Source organism: Elaeis guineensis, chromosome 4 (assembly GCF_000442705.2).
Source record: "Elaeis guineensis isolate ETL-2024a chromosome 4, EG11, whole genome shotgun sequence".
Lineage (NCBI taxonomy): Eukaryota > Viridiplantae > Streptophyta > Magnoliopsida > Arecales > Arecaceae > Elaeis > Elaeis guineensis.
The window spans coordinates 124886370-124892804 of NC_025996.2; the positions used below are offsets into that span (position 1 = coordinate 124886370).

General features: G+C 31.8%; 1 long non-coding RNA gene across 1 annotated transcript; it reads left to right on the forward strand.

Moving 5' to 3' along the window:
- The first annotated feature begins 1072 nt into the window (after positions 1–1072).
- LOC140857013 (uncharacterized) lies at positions 1073–4484 on the forward strand. The gene is made up of 3 exons (XR_012140495.1): positions 1073–1204; positions 3308–3463; positions 3973–4484. It is a non-coding gene; the product is annotated as an uncharacterized lncRNA (long non-coding RNA).
- Positions 4485–6435: the final 1951 nt, after the last annotated feature.

Sequence of the window (6435 nt, forward strand, 5' to 3'; positions counted from 1 at the left end):
TTGGATTTGCAAACTTTCAGAAATGATAATTATTTTATTATTTGGAGAGTTTTCTAAATATTATATTGCAATTGGTAACATGACTTTTCTTTTCTTTTTTTTTTTGCTTTAATCTTTCTCAATCTTGACATGGTTCCGAGAGCAAATTATCTCATAGAATACTCTCCAAATGAGCTCAATGCTATTCTTAGGTGGTTTTATATTTTCATAAATACTGTGAAGAAACAATGATAAAAATGAAACAAAGTCACATTCTAAATATCAAGTCATGGTTGATATTGCAAAGAATGAACTCCATGCCTAGATCATAAGCTATATAAACAAAGTAAACAAGAAAAAGTTCCCACCAGCTAGCTAATTTTGGTTATTTGTTGTAGCATTTAGATTCTATCTACTATCTAATATAAAGAAATATTCCTTGAAATTAAAAGGTAAAGATTACTTTGTTATTTTCCCACATAAAAATTAACAAGTAATGTCCACATCAATTTCGTGAGTTATTTAAGGGCTTTAAAACCTCTCTAAAAGCTCCATGAGTTTTTTTGAACTTTTTTTTCTTCCATCTGGCTAAAGTTATTCTCAACATTGAAGGTCCTGCAAATCTCCTCACTGCTCTTTCCCTTATCATGCTAGCAAATTTTTGACAATCTAGATTCTACAGACTCTCAATATTAAGATAATTGGCAGTTTGAAGTCAAAATAGGAAAGATTAAATTAAGTTTAAGTTTAAGTTTAAGTTTGCTTGTTTAAGTTTGAAAGGAATGATATGCTATAACAAATTTTAATTAGTTTTCATTTATATAGGTGCTTATCAAGCATAAGCTTCTACAAGGTTTTTACTAGTTGCTCCTAAATGTTCTTAATATTTGACCTGATGATTGATAGATATTGAGCTCTACTTATATCAGAACATATAGAAGGTAATCCTAGGGCTTAAGTTCCTTATTATTGAAAGCAGTTGGTGATGTAAAAGTAGTTATTGCATATATGCAATAACATTTTTTGTTTTTTTTTTTTTTGCCATTTTTTAAACTTATTCTTATCTGAAGTAATTTGCCTCTTTTTTTCTTAAAAGGATGTTACTATGAAGATCATATCTTTTTCTCAAGGGCCTTGAGCAATTTGTGTGTTGTCTGCTAATGGTATAATTTCAAATGTGACGCTTCATCAACTTGATTCCTCTAAAGATGCATTAACTTATGAGGTTTGTAATTATGCCCTTTCCTTTTGGAAAGATAATTCCTTTAGAGGTGTCTCCAACTTATGCATTCTTTTAAATATTTAGAGGTGTTTTCTTCTATTTGTTTTTGAATTGTATTGCACACTATGATGGTGTTAACCATTTTTGGGTGACACATGTGCTTAATATTGTTGCCTATATTGAATTTTGGATTGTTGCATGTCATGCCCAGTCATCTTGCAAGCACCAATCTTGGTTCATATCAATAGACATGAAATTGTTTACTCCACACCACATATTTAGAATCTTATAGCGTATCTACTGTGACTTGTTATCCATGTTTATATTAAATGAAATATGAGAAATAAATTCTGAATGCTTGGTGCAGTAAACTCCTTTGACTAAGGTGCTTAACTCAACAGAGAATTATCCACCAGTAACTCCAAAGTAAGTGTACATCTAAAAATCTACGTAATTTTTAAAGAGACTTGTCATAGTCTTTATCCATTTTGTGAAGTATAAAATATTGATAAATTCTAGTTATAATCTTTTTAATTATAAGGTGACCTGGTAGTGATATGGCATTCAAATACAAATATAGGGACCCCTGTAGCAGCAAATGTTAACATTACCAATTTCTTTCCTTTCAAATAGATAGGCTTCATCTATGACTGATAAATGCATAATTTGTGTACAAAAGGATTCTTCTTTACCTTGTGTTGAAGGTTTTCATGTTAGACTAGATTTTCCAACACCTGTAAGGATACTAGATTTTTAATAATTTTATCTAATTTTTGTGGCAGGCCTCTGATAGTGTTGTTTGATAGACCCTGTTCCGAGTCTGCTACTGATTTAATTGCTGCCAAATAGGCTTTTCCAAGGCCTAGCCACTAGCCAGTCAAAGCCTATAATTCCCAAGACCTCATAGAGTTGCATCAACCCAAAGATGGACATGTTGAATTGGTTGTTCTTTGTGACCTTTTGCTTTTAGTATGATGGTTGTAGTTGCTAAGCTAATGGATGATTGAATTTTCCAAATTAATGTAGTTCTTGTAGGAAGGCTGACTCTGAAGTGACAAGGGATGTGCAAACTTTTAGACTTTAGTAGTGGTGACCTGCTTTTAATGGCAAACAAACTATGAACATTTTAGTTCATCTAAAATACAAAGTGCTCACATGAGGTGGCAGTTTCTAAGGTGTGCAACAACTATTAAACAAACTATGAGGACGAATTAGCATTAGCTAATGTGGGCTCCATAGTTGTGAATCATTGTTCATGTCATGACCTAGTAATTTTTGTTTTGTTCAGTGCTTGTTCTTCTTTGATTTACTTATTAAATCTAGTGTTAGATTACATGATGTGAATGTCGATATTTAAAAAACTGCATATATCATCCATCTTGTATTCAAGAAATTTTGCTTTTGGTTACCACATATTAGCAAAACCTTTGCTGTAGAAGGCTGGAAGATGAAAAATGTCATTACTGTAAAAGCCAAGTATATGCAAGGGATTGTATATAATCAGCAAATGCCATCATCAGTCACCAATTAATTGGGTTAGCACCACCACCCATGATTTATTAGTTGATGTATTCCCCAAGAAACTTCTATCATATTATGATGTGCGCATATGATTGTATGATTATTGCTTTCAATCAGTCTATTAAATAATATGTGTACTATGTGGGCCATCCTATATAGATGTAAAGCTTGATTTTATGGTTACATGGGTTCTATTGAATCTTCTGCTTCTCTTGGTGTACCTTTATTCTTTTGTTTTTCTATAATGAGCGAGTATTTTATTAACACTATATTTGGATAACTAGGGCCTAGGGGGTTATATAGAGGACTCAAAAAAATCTATACCTTTTCTCCCCAGTTACCAATGTACTTCAAATATATAATTTGCAATCAATATGAACCTATGTACTATTTCAAATCTGAGGTTTCCTGCATACTTTTATTATATGTATCAAGCTTATTTTATTACTCTTCTTTGAAATGTGTGCCATAATACTATCTTCCTATTTTCATCAGCTTTCTGCAGTTATGCGTGTGATTTGATCTTGTACTTTCTATTGCGTATTAATATGTTCAATGTTCACTGGACTGATTTTGTGGGGCCAGTTTGAGTTACTCTCCTTATCTGGATCATTTATGCTTACCGATAATGGAGGTGCAAGAGGTCGTTCTAGTGGGATGAGTGCTTCTTTGGAAAGTCTAGATGGTCGAGTTATAGGGGGAGGGGTTGCTGGTCTGTTGGTAGTTGCCAGTCCTGTGCAGGTAATACTTCTCTTCCACACATTCTAGATTTCTATGCTATAAAATCTTTAACTTCACAATTTAGGAGGTATGTCCTTATCATCCTCCTTTCAAATTTGATGCATGGTTTAGATATTATTCCATCTCAAGTCCAAGAGTTCTCCTAGTAACATCTGAAATGACATTTAGATAAATGAAAAAACATGCATAGTTATGTGGAATTGTTTGCAGCAATGCAGGTAGAAAAAATATACCTTTCTTTTCTGTATATGTCTTCCTATTCATCGTTCATGTAGAAATTTAGAATCATGAATCATTTACAAGGGGCATAGAGCCTTATTGGCATACAACATATTCAATTCCACATAATCACACAACATATTAGTTGGTTATAACAATTTGGATATCAGGATTTGCTGTGAGTTACAAATTGGCCTTTGAAAAAGCCTCTGCAACTTAAAATTACGTCGTTCCAACTAGCAAGTATTTAATTCAAATGAATTATTGGCTTTCCCCTTGTTCTGCGATAGGGCGTAGTTGGCAGTTTTTTGTCAGGCTACCAAATGGAGCAAAAGAGCAAGAAGCCAAAGTTAGAAGCTACATCTATCTCTTTTCCAATAGCTACCATCTAGATTTCTAGCTCGCATGCAAAGGTGGCTTACAGTAGCGGCTAGGGGACCGGCACTTCAGCAACGCCAAAGATGACTCATGCAACTACCTCCTTCAGAGCAGAAACTTGGTCTGCCTCTGTACCCTCTGTATCTGATGACACTAGGAACTCCCCAGCTAATATCAATGCATGAGGGTCAGTTCACTCGAAGCTTCACACAGTGCAAGCCTCAGGGGCTTCTAACCGACTGGAACCTGGCTCTCATTGATGAGGTGACTTTAGAGCAAGATACGGCATTAAAGCAACTGAAGTTTTCAGACTTGTTCCTAACTTATCCTATAAGCTAAGAGATATGCATTTAGGTTTCTACGGTTGAATTGAGTAGCTGTTTGTTTCATAGGGTGTTGTATTTCATTAGCAACTGGAGTTTTTGTATTGTTCACTACTGTCTAGTTTAATGATTTTCTTTATCATAACACTATTTTCAATGAGTTATACTGGAGCCAAATATTTGCTTTTTTCAGTGAAATTCGCTCTTGGTATGTGTTATTGAGAAAATTATTACTTTAATCAACTTTTGACATCTTATCTTTTTATTCTCATTGATATTTGAGGCAAGGATCATTGCTGGTCTTCTACTAGAGGTGAAAGTGAATCGGATAATATCTATCCAGATTTGTTCTCGTATCTAAATCTATCTGGATGTAGATAGAAGTTCATTCAATTAATATCCATATCTATATCTGTTAAAAAAAAATAGATATAGATATGGATAAACAATTATTCAATTCATATTCGAATATCTGATTTTATTTATAATTTTATTTAATTTTATATAGTATTTATAAATTTTTTTAAAAAATAAATAATTATATTAACATGTTATTAATTTGAGTCATCATCTATTTAGTAATATCTTTGATTCTGTAGTCATAAAGTTTAATCGTCTAATTTATATTTATATTTTTAGAATCTGATTTGTATCCATATCTATTTAAAATAAGGATATAAATATTTGTATCTATTTAATATCCGTATCCATGTCTGTATTCATTAAATAAAATAAATATATATAGGACATAATATCTAATCCATATCCAATCTGTTTTCAGTTCTATTTTCTAGGAAACACCTATTCACTGATAATTCTTGCAAGAGAAGAATGTTTCCACAAACTGGTGGAATCAATCACACACAACAACACTACTGAACTTCTGGTACCAACTTTATGAGATTGTGACAACACTTTTATATTCTTAGATGAGATTTTTTGTGCACCGCAGGCGATGTAGAAAATTCGATGTGGAGTGCATCAATTTTTATGATTGGTTTATGTAGCCACCACTTTTCAATACATATTTAATGCCTGCAATTTTTTTTTCATTTAAAATTTTGAATGACGAAAATGTCTTTGCTCTTTGAAAAAAATTATGACATTTTATGTCCATATTATGATATTCTGTATGTGCAGAAAGTCATAATTTAATGCAGGATATTATAATATACCACAGGATGTCATAATTTTTTTCAAAGAGCAGGAGTATTTTTGTCATTCAAAATTTTCAAATGAAAAAGTAAAATTGTAGACATTAAATATGCATTGAAAAGTGGTTGGATAAAAATATCCCTCCCATATTATGACATCAGAGATCATATTATAACATCCTATGTGCAAAAATCATAATTTGACTTTTTTCATAATATAGCACAACTTGTCATAATTTTTTTAAAGAAGGGGATATTTTCATCATTCAAAATTTTAAACAAAAAAATAGAACTGTAGGCATTAAATGCACGTTGGAAAGTTGTTGGATAAAAATGCTTCTTCTATATTATGATATCCTGGGCCATGATATGACATTCTATGTATAGAAAGTTATAATTTGATGCAGGATGTCATAGTTAGGGATGTAAAAAATTTTGATTAAACCACCTAAACCATCCAACCCAATCCAAATCGAACCAAATATGATGGTTTGGTGGTTTAACTAGTTTGGTTCGATTGAATAAAATAGAAAAATTGATGTTTCAGTTTGGTTATTGATTTATTGACTTATGTGATCTGCTAGAACCGAACCGAATCGAACCAAATCGACAAACTGGAACTAAAATGTTGTCATTTTGTATATTTATATATACACCTATATTGCATGCTTCATATATTTATATATGTGCTTATGTTACATATATATTCAAAGTTGGGCTATATGCTTTATATGATTTAAGAATTTAAAATATTGATTTGATCCTATTTTAATCCAACTTAGATCAAATTTGACTTGATTATGGATCATAATAATTAAATAAAAAATAGAAACCAAATCGACTAATCTGCTTAAACCGAAAAATCATTCAAACCATTCAAATGTTTGGGTAAGCTACA